Genomic DNA, 18,548 nt, shown 5'->3' with positions numbered 1-18,548 from the left:
CTGTGTGCACTGAAAAGGGGTGCCGAGACAGGCTGTGTCCTTGGGGGCAAGCCTGTGCCTGCAGGACGCTCGGCCATGGGGTGAGAGCGTGTAGGGAAGGGCTGGACTGCTTCCACGGGGCAGCGTTTAGCTCCGGTCAGGTGAAAGGGGGCTGTCAGAGAGCTCTGCCTCGCTTACACGGTTGATCTCGGTGCTCTCCCTCGTCCTCATCTTGCAATGTTTTGGCTGAGGCCTAGACATGAGATGGAGAGAGCCGATCGTCCTCACTCCCGCACACCCCCTCTCCCCGCAGCTGAAGGTGAACAGACCAGATCTTTGCGGATATGTTGTTTTATTAGACTCATAGCAGAGAAATTAGAGGAGTTGTGTAGAGGGAATGTCGGAGTCCAAAAGTGGGAGCGGGTGCCTGGGGCTTGATCAGCGTCACCTGGAAGGGGAAAAGGGAGAAGAAAAAAAGGGTGACCGTGGTGGCCTCTTCTCAAGACGACTTGTCTTCAGTGAGGCCGTCTGGCATAACGAGTTGATGTACGTGCATTTGCCGTTTGTTGTGCGTTGCTGTGTGCATGCCTGGGCACTTTTAGCTAGGGTGGTCTTGAGTTCTCAGAAGCCCCATCGGAAGGGGGAGATGCTTAAGGGCTGGTTGTTGCAAAGCAGAGGAGGAGAGGCGGGCAGGCTGCCTTACCTTTCCCGGGCAGTAGTCTGCCGGCCCCGGCTTCACTGTTTTGTCTCCTCCAAGTCTGCTTTTGGTTCCCATCGTGTACATGGGAGCCCTCTTTTTGTAGACGTCCAGTTCCACCTTGGGGAATGCAGCAGGACCTGGCGTCTGGAAGAGAGGCAGGCAGGTTGTTGGGTACAAAAGGCAAGTGTTGATTCTTGCCGGGTGCCCACGCGGGCAGCGCTAGTTGAGCTGGCTGGCCAGAGAAGTGGTGTGAGAGGCAGGGAGCGATCGGAACAAGGGCACCTCCTGTTGCCCTGCAGAGAGGCAGATTTCCCCGAGGAGGAGGGAGATTCCCATTAGTGCCCATGAGCTTTGCCCCACCAAAACTGTTAGTGTTGGAAAGCGAGGGACTGCAGGTGTCAGTGTCGCTGCCTAGAGCAGGAGAGCCAGGGGAGCCGGGGCTTCTTGGCTTTTACCTCTGGTGCAGGGAAGTGTGCGTCAAGAGAGGCTGCAGCAGGCGTTGGAGCCCTTCTGCCCTGAGGAGAGCAGCTGAGCTTCAGTTGCCGACGCGAGAGAGCAGAGAAGCGTAGCTCACCTTGGAGAGGTCTTCAGCAAAGCCATTGTGCTTACTCTTCCCTTTCATGGAGTAGCACGGGCTGGCGTGGGTGTAGGCTGTGTTGGGTCCCACCAGCCTAGGCAGGGTGTAGGTGCCAGGACCTGGAAGGAGAATGGGAAGAGAGCGTGTGTGAGTCCTGCGGGGAGAGGAGCAGTGCCTGGGGGGAGAGCAGCAGCTTGCCAAGCCTGCTGCGAGGAGCAGGAAGGATGTCTTGCCCCTCCTCCCAATGCCTCCGTCTTCTATTGCCCGGCAGCTCCACAACCGACAAATCTGCTCCACACACATCTGTCCAGCAGGTTTTCCCTGGAGGACACGCAGGCTGCAAGTGTGTGTTTGTCCCCGCGTTCCCTTACCTGGAGGTTGGCCGGTTTTGACGGCCTTGTGCGGAAGGCCATGGACTGCGCCGGCGCGCATTTGTAGAGGTGTTTGTTGGCCTTGTCGGTGGAGTAGTCGCCTAGGGCAGAGGAGGAGCGGAGAAAAGCAGTGAAGCTGGGCTCTTTTCCTCAAGCCAAAGAGGAAAGGTGAGGAGGAGGTGCTCAGCCTTGTTTGCTTTCTGTCTGGAAAGCTCTGAAGCTCCTTGAGGGCGGGAGCGGATGGTTTTGTACCCCGGTAGCACAGGGCAAAAGGAAGGCGTGCTTGTCTTGCCTGGAAGAAGTGCTGGAGAAATGGTACTCACTTGGTCCCGGGGTGATCTCGCTCTTTATCTTGGGAAGGCCGCACATGGGCTGTGCTGGAGCCACGTACTTCCCGTTCCTGGTGATGGAGGGCTGGACGTAGTACCGAGGACCCGGAGAGCAGCTGTCTGCGACGGGAGGTTTCGGCCTTGACATGTGTAGGCAGGGGCTTTGGTTTTGGTGGGGTTGTGAGCCAGGTAACCTAGGAAGAAAAGCCTGTGAAAGGACACCTGCCTGCAACTCCCTATTTCAAGCTAGGTTCTGAGTGGAGTAGTTGGAGTGGCCTGCCTCAAGAAGTTCCCCTCCTGCGTGATTTCTTCCTCCAAGAAGGACACCAGCAGGCCAATACAATGGGACACTACCTTCCAGCCAGAACGATGTAGGCACTGTGCAATGAATCAGCATATCACCAAAATGCTATTCTTAGCAAGTATTAAACCCCAAACACTTGCTAAGCTAACTTAAAAAGCAAATGTCAAGGTGGCCTCTGGGACGTTTTGCTTTGCTGGAGCCCCGATGGGAAAGAAATTGAAACTTCCCTGCTATTACGGAGGAGGAGAAGAAGAAAGTGAAGGAGAAGAAGCGGAGGAGATGAAAAAGGAGGAGGAGAAGAAGAGAAGGAGGAGGAGAAGGAAAAAAAGAAGAGGAGGAGAAGAAAAAAAGGAAGAGGAGAGGAAGAAAAGGGTGAGGTGGGAGCAACAAGTTTGGAGCAAAGATGCAGAACAAGCTTCCTCCTGCGCAGTCAGGGTTAAGGCGCCGCTAAGGCCACCTCTGTGCTCAGCGGAGGCAGGCAGCTCTTTGCCGGGGCTCTCCCAGGAGCAGCCGGAGCCTTCCTCTGGTAGGCCTGTGTCCTTGCTGCAGCTGAGAGCAGGGAGGCTTGGAGCAAAGGGGAATGGAGCTGTGGCTGCTTGTCCCCTGGAGGCAGTGGAAGTGGTGCACCCCCCTGGCGACGGTGGCTTTACCTGTTGTCCCGGGGATTGCGTACTTGGGTCCCGGGCTGGTGAACTGGGCCATGATGGGGCCGCGTGGGCGATGAGGTCTCCAGGTGCCCACCCAGGCTCCGTCCATGTTGGAGGGGGCTACAAAGCCTACGGCAAGAGCAGGAGAGTTGCTGAGGGCCTTCCCTGGCAGAGGCCCGGTGTGAAACCTCCCCGGCAGGAGCAGCAACGCTTCAGCTTTCTCAGCCTTGGCCGTCGGACTGGGTGCGGATGAGCTAGTCGGCTGCTGCAGCTCTCGGTCACAGAGCGCGGCGAGAGTGAGGGCAGGCAGCGATCGGGCAGGAGAGGCTGTGGTGTCAGCTGCCAGGCGGCCTTGGGAGAGGCCTTGGCTCGTCATGGAGACGCACTGTGACATCATAGAGGCTCCTGGCGCCTGTCATATGTGCTGTTGCATCATACGGCTGATCGGGAGCAGGGGATGCCCAGCTCGCAGGGCCAGACCTTCATGAGGTCTGCACGGCAGAAACGTGCAATGAGGGAAAAAGCGATGTGCTTTTTGCGTTTAATCTAGCAGCCTTATGTTCTTATGCTGTTGGGCTCACATCATAATATGGATGTGCATTTGAACGCCTGGAATTTCGATCTCGTGCCTTACTTTCCAGATGTCCCTTAATCTACGTTCTTCCTCCTGGGGAGGGCGAGCTGGGCCGGGTGTTAGTCAGCAGAATTTGCTGCTGGGGGCTCTCAGTTAGCGAGGTTTCGGAATACCTCTGTGGTGCCGCTTTGGGGAGTTTGTCCTTGGAAACAGAGGCAAGAGAGGCCTTTCCCACGGTGCAGAAGAAACTGTGCCGACTTGTGTGTACTTTCGAGGTCACGCAAGTAAAGCTAGATGCCAGCCAGAGATCGGGAGCGTCTTCAGACTTCTCCCGAGAAGTCAAATGCCCCATTTCTCATGGGTTTCTCATAGGAATAAGAAGCGTGAGCGGGCACAGCAGGCTTTCTGTACTGGGCCTGGCTGGGATACAGGGGATTGTTTTTCATCGCAGCCTGCACGGTGCTGTCTCGAGTGTTGATAGCACACCGATGTTTAGCTATTGCTGAGCAGTGCTTGCACAGCACCAAGGTCCTCTCTGTTGCTCACTCTGCCGCCCCAGCGAGCTGGCTGGGGCTGGGCAGGAGGTTGGCAGGGGACGCAGCTGGCACAGCTGCACTTGTTAAGCTGTCTTTCTCTCGACCCTCGCGTTTCTCTTGCTTTTGCCCTTCCAGTTCTCGCCCGCATCCCACTGCGGAGAGGAACGGAGTGAGCGAGCAGCTGGTGGGGGTTAGCTGCTGGCCAGGGTCAACCCTCCAGATTCCTACCTCGTTTAACAAACCATCCAAAACGGCCTTACTCCAGGTGTGAATAAATGTTGTGAAGCAGTTGTAACTGCCAGTTGCTGTGCCCGCAGTCGCCAGCAATGGGAGATCCCCCGACCTGAGCTGGAGAGTTGATAACGTCGAATTCTCAGCTTGTGCTTTGTATCTTTTGATGCTTTTCCAGGAGGTCTGCGTCATGGTCTTAACGTTAGGGGGAAGTGAGAGACCAAAGCTCTCATTCCAGTTGCTCTGGCTTCTCCGTTCGAGGGACCCCAGTGTCTACAACGCTCCTCTGTGTGTTTTACTCTTCCTTTATAGTAATCAGTTACTAAGCAGGGAGAGAAAGAAGAAAATACTCAGTGAGTAGTTCAGGCTCAGGTGCTTTTGGCTACAGCTGCTTCTGTGCTCGCTGGTTGGCCCCTGCTCTTCTGTGGATTTCTCTCTGCCTTTGAGTCTGAGGACAACTCTGTGGGATCCTCCGGGCCGAGGGGAGGGGGAAAAAAAATCCAGATTACTTCCTATGTGTAAATGCCACTTAGGCTACATGCTGGCCAGAGTGACACGGAGAGCTTTCAACTAGCTTTAGTGGGGGAGGAGGAGGAGGGAAAGGAAGAACAGGAAGAACAGGAGGAGGATGAGAAAACAGATGAGGAGGAAGAAGAGGAGAAAAATCAACAGGAAGAGGGGGAAGGGGGAGGAGGAGGCAAAGGAAGATCGGGGGAAGGAAGAACAGGAAGAGGAGGAACAGGAGGAGTAGGAGAAAGAACTAGAAGAAGAGGAGGAGCAGGAATAACAAGAGGAGGAGGAATAACAGGAGGAGGAGGACCAGGAGGAATAAAAGGAGAAGGAGGTAGAGGATAAGAAGGAGAAGAAAGAGCAGGAGGAGGATAAAGAAGAGGAGGAACAGGAGGCGGACGAGGTACAAGAAAAGGAAAAAGAGGCTGTAGCAGGGTGGGTCCCTCCCAGACATCTTCTCTTTACATTGCTCTAAGTAGCTTCATAACAGCAGCAAACATTGCCACCTCCTGCTCTCTCCCTTTTCAAGTCTTCCAGGGATACAGGAAACACCACAGGTCGTGCTGCAGGGCTGTGAGGGACCCCAGCAGCAGCTCCCTTTACTGTGAGAGTCGCTACTCATTCCGGGTGGGCGTGAAGATGCAGAGAAGTGGAATCAAAGAAGCAGTTTTGCTTGGCCTGAGAGATTGTGGCTTCAGCACGGCAGCTTCAGCAGCAGCTAGCATGGAGGAGTTGTGGAAGGAGCTACGCGCCGGGCTCGCTCTACAACACTGGCACCTGCCTGACCCTGTCTGCCCTGCCTCTGGCAAAAGAGCTAAAGGCAAGGGAAATGTTTCTCATCCAAAGCTGCAAGTTGCTGGGCTCCAAGGTGAAGGAGAACTGAAAACCAAGAGAAGAAAACAGACGCTAAGCAGGAATTCTGTCTTTCTTTGCCTTTGGTGACTCTTAAGAATAAAAGTACCAACAGTTGCACCGCCTGGGCAATGTATGGTATTCCATATATCCGTAACACCCTTGCATGTAGTTTACAGGCCACTGTAACTGTTTTTCATTACTGCACCTAAAACCTGTGCATTTTGTACTTCCTGACAAGTTGTCCTGTCCCACTCAGCGGGTTTAGGGAAAGGTAGTTTCCTAAATTCATCCACCAATTCCCGGGGAATTCCCTTCTCTAATCCCTCTTGCCATAAGTGGTTCCTTGAGGCTTCCCCTCTGCGGTTCCGATCTCCGAACCGAGAAGGCTTTTCCCTCAGCTCCGCTCTTCGGATGGCTGCCTGGCTCTTCACTTCTCTTGCAACAAATCCCACCCGTCGGCCATACTTTACTAGCTCCTCTGGTATTTCCCCCAAGTAAGACCGGGTCCAGCGCTCGGAGCTTGTCGTGCAAGGAGTGGCTTAGATCCCTGAAAGAATCACCGTCAAAGGTATTGGCAAAAGTGATTTTAAGGTGAATTTGTAAAAGTGCGACAAAGTTCAATGGCAAGGTTCGCTCTGTTACTTACTACATGGGAGAAACATACAAAGGAAAATCAAATTCGAATCGAGGAAGAATGATTCACACAGAGACTGGAGATGCAAAAGGCTAAGGGAGAGCCTCCCATTGAGTCACGAGGCTCAGAATGGACCCCCTTGCTTTCTAAACTCCTGATGGAGCTTAGCTGCAGCTAGATCCAATCTTAGTCCCAGCCTTGGTCAATGGTTTATGTCCAATGGAATTAAAACAAGGGTGAGGAAAACCTCCCATTGACCATTACTGGGATCCTCTTATGCAGCAACCGTCAGTAACGCCCGCATGATTTTACATACCATAAACCCACAACAAGAGCTCCAGCTGACCATTATGGAAGTGGGGGGGAAATTATTTCTGCCTAATAGATACGGGCACTACGCATTCAGCTCCACACAAACAACCACAAAACATGAACACATTGGGACAAAAATATATTATGGGATCTGAAGGAAGTCCCCAACACGTACCCTGTTCAGAAGAGATGCCCCTCCAGCTAGGGCCCCTATTAATTACGCATTCTTTTATACTACTTGCAAACAGCCTAACCAATTTCTTAGGGAGACACTGACGCTGCAAAGTGCAGGCAAATTTAAACTCTTCCCTGCAGGGCAGGTGGCTCCAGAGACCTATCAACAATTTATCCAAATTAGTTGCCCCATTAGAGGAAAACTCTAGAGACTTCACCCTACTAAAAGAACTGCAAAAACTCCTGCCCCATGTTTGGGGGTGGGATCCCACTGAAGCAGGACTCCTAAAATCCAAAAAAACGATTAGCCTACGAACTAGAGAAGATCCCCCCTTCACTCAAATGGTATCCATTCTCTCATGGAGCCATTGAAGGGGTAAAACCCCTAATCCTTAATTTATGCCTTCATAAATATGAAGCAACACTCTGAACAGCTGACAGTGTTACACTGAAATGTTGCCACACTTTAAATTCAGCTTCCTTATTTCCACTGCCCCACAAAGGACACAAAGTGGAAACAAGCTTGCCAAAGCACATAAACCAAGCTTGGTGGCCTCAATCCCTTCAGAAATAGGAAGCAACCCTCTGAACAGCTGACAGCTGGGATGCACACAAATGGCTGAGTTCAGCTGTGAAACAGCAGCACAACCTTGACATGGCTCCTTTCCACTGTCCCCTACCTGTGAGCATGCTGGGACTTCCTCGCTTCCCTCAAGGCCTCCCAGACTAACAGGGACGTGGCAGCTGTCCAGCCCACGTGCCGTGAGGAGAAACAGTTTTCACCATCAAGGGGGGAGCACATCACTGCATCTGCAGAAGCAAAGGGGCAGCCACGCCTCGGCCTCGCAGATGCCCAAAGCTGCCCTGAGCCCCACGAGCCCCTGGCGCCCCGCCACTTGCTTGGCCCTGAAGCTCTGCGGGGCCTGCCAGCGCTGGGGAGCCCCGGGGACAGAAGTGAAGCACACTGGGCAGCCCCCCTGGGGAGAGGGACGGGGGCTCCGTCCTTCCTGCTGGCCGCAGGACGATGCCCTGGGCCACGCCAGCACAGGGCGTCTCTCCTCCTCAGCCCCAGGGGAAGGCCAGGCCTGAGGAAGGCCCTGGGTGCTGGGCTCAGCACGGGCGGTGGGACCGGGGGCACAGCCCTGTCTCCCGCCAGGTGCCGGCCTGGCCGACGCCAGCGGCGCCCGTCCCGCAGCTCCTCCTGCCCAGGGCTGTGGCTGCAGCACAGGCAGACCCGCATTTGGGGAAAGACGTGCCCATGCGGAGCACATCCAGGGCAGCTCCCCTCCTCTCCCCCCTCCTTTCCCCCCTCCCCTCCCTCCCTGAGCAGGCCCAGACCCCGGGAGCGCACCGAGGGACGGCAGAGCTGTGCACACACCTTGCGCTGCTGAGAGAACAGCTCCAGGTGAAACGGCCCTTCTCGAAGGCCGTCTCTCCGCAGGCCCAGTGTCCCGGCTGGCTGAGGAGCGAGCTGCGGTGGGGGGGCAGCGGGCGCAGGCCAGCTCTGGCAGGAGAGGCCCGGGCTGCCCCTGCTCGCCCGGCAATAGGCACGCCATTGGCCACGGCTGAGCCAATCAGCAGAGCCGGTGTTGGCCTGTGCCAGCCAGCCTGGGGCGGGGGCACAGAGGCCGAGGGGCCCGAGCAGCCATGGGTGAGAGTCGGGCTGGGGGCAGCCGGGGCGAGGGGGGGACCAGGGCCAGGGCCAGGGCTAAAGGTAGGCCCAGGCCCAGGCCCAGGCCCGGGCCCAGGCCCAGCACAAGGCCCAGGGGAGCTGCAGGCGCAGGAGCAGGTGTCTCCCAGCGTGGCCGGGCCTGGGGGGACCTGGAGACCTCACCGCCCACGAGCCCCACCGTGGCCCAGTTCACCAGGCCTGGGCCCGAGTGCTCAGCCCCAGGGACAACCCCACAACCAGGGTCAGACTGGTTCCTGCTGCTGCTGCCTTGAGGCTCGCCAGCCCCCAGTCAGCCCTGAGCCAGAATGCAGTTATCTAAGCTGGGCTGAGGTGGAAGAGAGTGGAAAACAGTTCATCGAGAGGAGGCGATGGAAGAAGGTACAGTGTACGTGGCACCTGGGATTAACCGACACCCTCAGTTTCGTATCTGGATCAGTACTGTGCTTGCACATGGACTAAGCCCCAGTTGAGAGCAGAAATTGCTGTTACTACTCCTGGGTGCCAGAGGGCTGTTCCTGCTCTCTCCTCCGTGGTGCGACCTGAGCGCACGAGTGCCCTGCCTGCCTCTGCCTTGGTGCTTTGGGAGCTCGGGGGTGAAAAGGAAAGACAGAGTCGTGTAGTCCTTGATTTTGTTGTACTAGTGAGGCTATTCCGGTTCCAGCTCCTGCAGCTCCAGTGACCATAAGAATTGCCACGGTTAAAGCGGTAAAGGGTTCACGCTTCTGTATGTGATGGAGTGAGGAGGCTTGGTTACTGTACATAAAGCTTTCAGGGTGATAAATTACCCTAGGTACTACAATAACTTGTATACAGAATTCTTTTGTCCAATCAAATACTTTTGTTGATAAACAGGGCGTGACTCCAGTTTGAGAGCAAACCCCTTTTGCGTTTTCAGCTGGGAGTAACCAGTCCGCCTGTCTCCCACTTGGCCCTTGGACAATTTTATTGCAAAGATGTTGTTTAGATCTAGGCACCTTCCTTTTCCGGTGACTTGTGACATGGTAATTCCTTGTTTCCGAGTATCCCATAGGCATCCAGCCGGGTTAGTACCATTAGCTTTTCTATGCCTGTGATCTACTCCTGTAGCTTCATAATAAGGTGGGCGTGTATCATAACATAACCAACAATGTTTCGTTATATTAGGATTGGTTGTATTTAGGACCTGAAAGCTTGCTTGCAACAGGTTCCATAACGGGTTGGTTTGGGGGGTAGGAGTCGGAGTTCCAGGTTCTGGCAGATTTATCTTGGTGTTAATTTCAGAAACAGATGGAGTTATTTCTGTTAAATCCGTTTCTCCGTCTGCAATAATAATAGAGTTTGGGCCAACCCCAGAGGGGGCCTGGGGTATTGGTTCTTTCTTAATTAGTATGAGCCCTCCCTTATCGGTTCCGGGTTCTGTGTACCTCACTCCCCATATTCTTCCAATTGTCCACCCAATATCCGTAGGTTGTGTAATATTTAGGAAAAGGTATTTACAGTTTCCACGTCCTTTCCACCCCTTCGGTGGGGTGCATCCATACGGACCCCACTGGACCCTTAGGTATTTATCTCTGCCACATCCCGGTATCCAACTAGGGGCTATGGTCTCACAACCCCAATAACTACAATAATATTGATTAGGGGAGTTACAGTACCCTTTTCCAGGATTTGAACTAGGGCACATATAGAATCCCATATATTTCCAACATCGGGTTCTTGGGACTAGCTGGCACAAAGAGGAATTAAAACTTGGTTCTCCAGGTGTTATCTGGGTCGCGATAGCTGTCTGATCTTCGAATCGACTTAGGGTCCATTTAAAGGGTTGGTGTGGATAGCCATTAACATTTGTGCTCAGGTAACTTATCGTAATTAGAAACACGGCATATCGAGAAGGGTGGAGACCCGACCAATTAGGGGCTACAGTTTGTATTCCCAGGGCCCAATTGTTCTCAGTACAGTTGTCGTTTGATATATACTTGGTGGGATTTCTTTTATTATCCCTGAGGCAACTCTTCCAGCATCTTGGCGCAGTCCCACTCTGGGGTTTCCTTTCTCCACAGTCTTTTACTCCTCTGCCTCGCTCGTCGACCCGGTTGCTTCGAGTCACGAGGGGTACCATCTTCTCGGCAGCAAGGGTATTCTTCAGGAGAGTATATGCACCGTCTAGACACTTGCCTCCGTAGGTATGTTTCCCAGTTTTTTATTCTTTATTTCAGGTGAAACACACCGGACCCCTGTAAGGGTCTTACGACACTGTACCCTAATAATGTTAGTCATAAATGGAATTGGTTCATTGGGGTGATAACAATAAAGTTCTGGATTTATGCCCCGTATAAATACTTCCCATCATCTGTTAGAATGTTTCCAAATTATTCTTGAGATACTTTAATTTTTAAAGTTAATTCAGTGAGTCCACTCTCTTTACCCCAGCATATTTGGCATACCCCTCGAAGGGGAACCCCATAAAGGCAATGGGTCCACCACCGTTCTCGGCACACCTTACAGCTAAAACAAATAAAAGGACAACAATTACAGTTGGATACACCACATTTTACCTTGACATCCTCAGTGCTAATGTATTCGTATCCTGCTAATAGACTATGATTGCTTACGTGTTCCACGATTATACATGTGTCCATTTATGATTTCCGAAGAGTCATCTTCAAGTCCCCAGGTGAGCTAGTGATTTCCCAAGAACGGTCTCTCAGAGGCCCCTTGACGCGGCTTGCATGGGTCCAGCCTTTTTCTGCCGTTCGAATGGCTGTTTCTGTGGTAAGTAAAACGAGATAAGGTCCCTCCCAACGAGGGGTTAAAGAAGACTCTTTCCATGATTTAATTAGGACTTTATCCCCTGGCCTTATATTATGCATAGCTATATCTAAAGGAGGTCTTTGTGTTACCAGGCCTTTATTCCGTAACTGGCCTCTTCTGGCCATGAGTTGGACTAAGTATGGTTTTAATTGTGCACTTTCGATTTGGGGGTGATCATGGGGTATTTCTAAATCATATGGCATCCCATATAGCATCTCAAAGGGTGATATCCCTACATCAGTTCGGGGTTGTGTTCTTATATTCAGTAATGCCAAAGGGAGGCACTTTACCCATGACATTTTAGTTTCTAGCATCAATTTTGTGAGTTGTTTCTTTATTTCTCCATTTACCCTCTCTACCTTCCCTGAACTTTGTGGATGCCAAGGGGTATGATATTCCCATTTTGTTCCAAGAGAAGAAAGAGCTTCCTCTGCTATTCTTGGCACAAAGTGAGGGCCCCTGTCCGAGTCTATTACCTCTATTGATCCATATCTGGGGATTATGTTTTCCAATAGGGTTTTTACCACTGTCTGTGCTGTGGCTCTGGCTGTGGGAAAGGCTTCCACAAAATGGGTGAAATGGTCCATTATTACTAAGAGGTATTTATATCGTCCTACTTTTGGGAGTTCGGTAAAATCTAGTTGAATTCTAGCAAATGGTCTGTGAGCCAATTCTCTCCCTCCCGGGATCCTTTCCCATAATTGGTGTTTATTGACCCTTTGACAAGTTATACATTCGTTTACTATTCTTTTTGCTATATTATATACCCTGATACACATATATTTTGTGGCAAATTGATCCACTAGTGCCTGGGTTCCCCAATGAGTGGTTTTATGAAATTTTTGCATAATTTTCAAAGCTAGGGGTTTGGGGAGAACTTCTCGCCCATCTGGAAGCTTCCACTTTCCTTCTTCAGTTTCACTGATCCCCATTTTAACCATCTTGTCTTTTTCTTGTACTGTGAAACTGAGGATGGGATGTATCTTCCCATGTAGTGGGTAGTGATCATACTTGGGTTTCCCGCTTTCATGAAACAAACGTCTACACGAAAATGCATCTATCCCAAAATCCTCCCAACACTTTCAGCACGGAAATTCTTCGTTATTCTCCCCACAAGTTATACAATCCTCTCTGCTATTTTTAATTTGTATCAGCAGTAAGGCTGCCCTCTTTGCTTCTTGATCAGCAAGGTTATTTCCTCTAGCTAGGGGGTTGAGTCCTTTCTGGTGTCCTTTTAAATGTACTACAGCGACACCTGCTGGCCCTCGTAATGCCTGTAAGACTTGAGTTATTAGCTCCTGATGTACGAGTCCTTTTCCTTGTGAGTTAATCAGACCTCTTTCTTCCCAAATTTTTCCAAATGTATGTACTACACCGAATGCATATTTTGAATCCGTAAATATGGTTCCAACCTTGCCTTTTAAGATCTGTAAAGCCCTCAATACGGCATAAAGTTCACAAGCTTGAGCCGACCGGTTAGGACTTAAGGGTCCAGATTCTATTATATTAAATGATTTTCCATCAATAACTGCAAAACCCGACTTCCTTTTCCCTTCAACTACCCGGGATGACCCATCCACAAAAAGCTTTTCTCCTTCTTCAAGTTCTTCCTCCTCGAAATCTGGTCTAATTTTCGTTTGCTCCTCGATACTACGGAGACAATCATGGCTGATTTTATCACTTGGTTCCCCATATAGAAATTGTGCCGGGTTTTGTAGATTTGTTACCTCCAACTCCAATTTAGGGGAAGAGATCAGAATGCCCTCATATTTTAGGAGTCGGGCGTCTGTTATCCACTTATCAGCCGTTTGTTGTAATATTCCTCGGATGTTGTGAGGAGATAGCACTCTCAATTCTCCCCCGAAAGTAATTTTATGTGTTTCTTCCACTAAAAGGGCCGCGGCTACTATTGCCTGTAGGCAGGTAGGCCATCCCCTCCTTACGGGGTCCAGGAGTTTAGATAAAAATCCCACAGGTTTCTTCTTACCTGCCCAATCTTGAGCTAATACCCCGAATGCTGTTCCCTCGTCAACATTAATAAACAAGAAAAAAAAAAAAGGTTTCTTCACATCTGGTAGGCTGAGCACTGGAGCATTTACTAGATCAGCCCTTAAAACCTCTAGCTGCTTGTCATCACTTTCCGCCCATTTTAGCAAAGGAATTTTACTTTTTTGCTGTAGTTCTCAATCCATTGTCTACAATATCCAAAGAGGCCTAATAATTGCCTGATTTGCCTTTTAGTTTTCGGGGCTTGTAGTGACAAGATAGCATTTACCCTTTCAGGATCTAATCTTTTAGTTCCTCTAGTTAATCGATGTCCTAAATACTTTACTTCCTCTTCGACAAATTGTAACTTTGATTTTGATACTTTAAGTCCTTGTAAACTCAGGAAATTCAGTAACTTAATACTTTCTTCCCTCACCTTCTTTTCACTTTTTCCAGCTAATAGCAGATCATCTACATACTGGACCATCGTGACCCCTTTTCCCACTTCATGTCCCTTCAAAATCTGTTCCAGAGCTTGCCCAAATAAGTTCGGGGATTCAGTGAATCCTTGGGGCAGTACCGTCCATCTTAACTGTTGTTTTCTGTGGGTGTCCGGGTCTTCCCATTCAAATGCGAAATAATCCCGACTGTCCTCATGAAGAGGGCAAGCCCAAAAGGCATCTTTTAGGTCTGTTACACTATACCATTGATTATCCGGTCCTAATTGACTTAGGAGAGTATGTGGGTTTGCTACCACTGGAAAGCGAGCTACTGTTCTTTGGTTAATTTCTCGTAGGTCATGTATTAACCTATATTTGCCATCTGATTTCTTAACTGGCAAGACGGGAGTATTAAAGGGGGACATACAGGGTTCTAATAATCCCTTTTCTATTAGTCTTTGAATTTCGGGTTTTAGACCTATCCTCCCTTCTCTGGAGATGGGGTATTGTTTTATTCTAATCGGTATATCCGGATTTTTAATTGTTACCGAAAAGGGTTTGATGTTCAATCTGCCTATGGTTTCCGGAGTATACCAGACTTCAGGATTAATCTTTTGTTTATCCTCCACTCGCAGGGGACATAATTTAATTTTTATTCCTTCATTCTCAATTTCTAAACCAATTCCTAGTTCAGTCATTAAGTCCCGTCCCAACAAGTTCTAATCTGCTTCTGGCATGAGTAATAGGGACCCCCCCCAATTTTTGTTTGAGTTTCAAAAATCACATCTTTTATTACGGGTACTCTAAAGGGCTCCCCCTTTGCTCCGATGACTTGTACTGTCGTGGGGGATATTTTGCATCCGTGGGGCAATTTCTGGACAGTGGATCGCTCTGCCCCTGGGTCCACCAGGAACTCGATTTCTTGTTGCTGGGGACCTATCTTTAGCTTTATCAAGGGCTCTGTTTTCTCCCGGGTCCCCAGCAAATAGAGCCCCTGACACCCCTAGTCCTCCTTGAACATTTTTTTCATCCGTAATCCTCTTCCTACAATCCTTCTTAATATGCCCTTTCCCTCCACAATAAAAGCAAATTACAACCCCTCGATCTTTTTCCCGTGGGGGATTCCGGGCTTCCCTTCTCACTCTACGATCGTCTGCTCTTTTTCCAGAAGATGGCGTCCACTGTCCTTCCCTGACTGCGGCTACCAACATTCTCGCCTGTTTCTTATGGGTCTCCTCCTCCCTCCGAACATACACTTTCTGAGCCTCTCTCAGTAACTCATCTAAGCCCTTATCTTGCCAATCCTCCATCTTTTCCAACTCCTTTCTAATATCCGCCCAGGATTTGGCCACAAACTGTGTTTTCAACAAGGCTTGCCCCACCGGTGTTTCAGGATCTAATCCTGAATATAATTGAAGATTTTTTTCTTAACTTTTCCAGCTACTCCGTAGGAGTCTCGTCTTTCTTTTGGTGTTCACTAAAAGCTTTGTTAATATTCTGTCCCCTGGGGACAGATTCCCTTATCCCTTGGACTATAATAGTCCTTAAATCCTGCATATGGCCCCTGCCTGCTTCGTTTTGGTTGTTCCAGTTAGGTCTTTGCAGGGGCCACTTGGTGTCTGCTACAGGACCTTGCTGATGCTGTTGGTCCCAAATACGCATCCCGCTCGCCTAATCATTTCCCTTTCTTCTGCTGTAAAGAGGATAGCCAAAATGGCTTGCAATTCCTCCATGTATAGATATTAGGTCCCAGGAACTGATCTACTCGTTCCGAGACTCCGAGGGGGTCTTCCAACAAGTTTCCCATTTCCTTCTTAAATTCCCTAACGTCCCCGGAGTTGAGGGGGACGGAAACATACCCCATACCAGGTTGTGCTCCTCCCATTGCAACCTCCCTAAGGGGGTACAGATTACTCCTGTCCTCCCTCATCCTAGCCCGACTCCGAGTAACTCGCCGAGTCCCGGGAGAGCTGTCGGGAGAGTTAGAGTCAGGGAGGTTGGGTGCCGTCGGGACAGGTGGAGGTACAGGCGGGACATAAGGGGGGGGGTGAGGCAGGAGCCTCATCCTCCTCTCGGGGTTTTCTTTTATTCCCTTGTTTTTCTTCTCGTAAGGGGTATAGGTTGACCCTGGTTTCTGACTCTATCCATAGATGTGCATATTCACTCTCTTCCAGGCTAAAGGGTTCCTTCGAATTCACATATATGTTTAAAGCTTGGCACACCCAATCTTCAAAAGACCCAAAAAACTGGCCAATATAGGTGGTCTCTTCTAATTTGTTTCCCACCCCAAACTTCTATACAATAATGTATCTTTTTTTTTTTTTTTTTTTTTTTTTTTTTTGGTAACTTTATTTTTACCCTTCCTAGAGGGGTAATCATCCCAATGTTTAATCATCAACCCCAACGGGCTATCTGGCAGTATCTGGGGTAACCTAACGTTAGGCACTACCCCACCCATGGGACCAGAAGACTTGCTCTTCTTCTGTCCCATCTTCCGGAGTGCCCTCACACACACACAATTGTTCCCCCTCCTCGTGGCCCAGTCCCTCGCGGGAAATGGGAAACGCACTACTAAGGGGTCCGCACTCACTTCGTCCTTGAGCGGACGTCTCACACAGACGCACTCCGGGATACCCAACCCCAACCGAACGGATCACTGGCCTATACTTACTCACTCCTGAGTCTTCGTTCGGGTCTTCGTGCACAAAGTTTACGGGGTTGCCGGCGTTTATTTGCTTTACTGCTGAATTTCGGTTCGTCGGTAGAGGCTTTGGATGGAAGAATGTCAACAGGGGCCGCTTCTTCAGCGGGGCGCCTCCCCCGTAGGGTTTTTCCGGCCAAATTGCCTCTATCCGAGTCACGGCACCAAATTGTTATAAGTTTGTGGTCCAATAATTGAAATGGAACCAGTCCGATTATTTAAATCAATTTATTTGAGCAAGCAGCAGTAAGCAAAACAGCGCTGGGCGGCCGGGGAGTTTCCACTCTACCAACGGCGCGCGCAAAATGGAGAAGGATTCCCTTATTTATCCAGTCTCTAGTCCCTGCTTCCATGTTGGCTGGTATCGTTTGCGTTGTGTGTGCGCCTGCGCCGGCAGTTGCTAGGTGGTCGTAATCTGCCTCCTGGGGGTTGCTGGGATGAAGGCCGAAGTCTTCCTCAGCTGCCTTCTAGGTGACCTAGGTCCCGCTCATGTTCTTGTGGAATCGCCTTTTCTTTTATCCGTTACTCAGTTGTTCCTTCTACCGAATATTTGGCTGTCCCTACCCCCACATGTCTTTAGATAACTAAGGAATGTTTCAACACTTGCAAGCGGACCCCCACATGTCTTTGGATAACTAAGGAATGTTTCAACACTTGCAAGCGATTTTCTGAACAAAGTTAACCATTCTCAACTTATCTTCCACAATGTTTGTGGGTATTTCCCACAATGTTTGTGGGTATACATCAGCGAAGAAAAAAAAAAACTTTCCACATGTCTTATACAAGCAAGATTTGATTAACAAACTCAGGGTTTTACTTATTACATCCTGGGTTTGCTTTGCTCATCACTCCCGTAAGGTTTCCTGGGCTATCCTGCACTGGATATGTGCACAGAGAGGCAAATTAGGCCATGAACTAAGTTTCCAATTGGCAGGTTTCCTCTTACAATAGAACGTGCTTCCATTTTCTCCTAGGTAGCAGCCTGGAAGACAGAAGCTGAAGCAGCACGTGCCTCTTGTGAAAACAGGTAAGCAGAGATGGTTGTGTTCAGTGGATCCTCAGTTGCTTCCTGTGTAGGAAAACTGTACATTAATTGAATCTTTTGTGTCTAGGCAGGGCCTTGATAATGTTACTGTGTCGGCAGCAAGTATGCGGATGCCCGGTTTTTCTGCCTATTTGTGACTGATCTTCTTGTTTCTTTTAGTGAGGAAAATCTTGCTATGTACTCCCGAGGAAAGAAAGAAATGCAAAGAACCGGTGAAGAAAGAGGTGCCAGTCAAGGTGGGAGTGTAGGTAGGTTCTGGTTTTCGATTTTCTCAACTGTGTTCTGGCCAAAAGCCTTGTCTTACCCCGATTGAAACGAGCTGAAGCACTGGGTATTTTTCATCCCTGCGCAATTCCGTATCACTACGGAGTTTACCAGCCATTGCCATGGACTCTGGGCCTGTCGTGTAGTGAGGGCAAAGGAGGTATTCAGAAAAAAAAAAGAGCGTTTTTTCCAAAATGCTCGCGAGAGAGAAGGCAACAGCTGGCTGCAGAGAGGTGGGAATATAAAGAAACGGGCAGCGTCACTCGGCGTGAGAACAGTGATGTGGGTACAGGCGTAGCGTGATGGTTTTCCGTGGCCTTGGGCAGCACAGCAGGAATTTTTCTGCCGGCTGCCAGGGGTGCGTGACCGGCTCCTGCCGAGCGTGGAGATGGGCAGGGGGAGAGGACAGTGCTGTTCCTGTTGGTGTGTAGCAGGGGACAGTGGGTGGAAGCTGCTCTCAGGACATTTAATTAAGAGCTGTCATCTTGGTAGTCAGTGGGAAAGCAGACGAGGAAGGAGGCTGAGTCGTGAAGGACCATATTAACTGTATGTGTGAAGCGACGGAAACAACTTGAGGGTGTTAAGGAGACCGTTAGTTGGGATTGAGGCAGTAAGCGAGACGATCCTTGTACGAGCTTTCTGAGCGGGTCAGAATGGGGCAAGCCTGCACGTCAGGACAGAAGAGGCTGTGGCAGTAGTGGAGCTGATCAGATCTCGAATAAGCGATGATTTGGGCAATAGGTGGCAAAGTCAGCATCTTGTAGATGTTGCGCAGAATGCGTGACTTGACCGCTGGCAATGAAGACCCACAAAAGGGTTCAAGCTAAACGTGCAGGTGTTCATGAGCATGGGGGTAATCTTGTGCTGTGCAGTGGTTAAAAAACCACAACAGCGAAACCCTTGAAACTTCCTGTGAA

The 18,548-nt window shown here is 50.2% G+C and overlaps 1 pseudogene; it reads right to left on the bottom strand.

Annotated features, from left to right (window-relative positions):
• Positions 1 to 340: 340 nt before the first annotated feature.
• On the bottom strand, positions 341 to 3,027 carry LOC127028876 (outer dense fiber protein 3-like; annotated as a pseudogene).
• Between the last annotated feature and the right edge of the window lie 15,521 nt (positions 3,028 to 18,548).

This window comes from Gymnogyps californianus, unplaced genomic scaffold (assembly GCF_018139145.2).
Source record: "Gymnogyps californianus isolate 813 unplaced genomic scaffold, ASM1813914v2 HiC_scaffold_47, whole genome shotgun sequence".
Taxonomy (NCBI): domain Eukaryota; kingdom Metazoa; phylum Chordata; class Aves; order Accipitriformes; family Cathartidae; genus Gymnogyps; species Gymnogyps californianus.
Note: the sequence above shows the minus strand (reverse complement) of the source record. Positions and strands in the feature narration are given on the sequence as shown.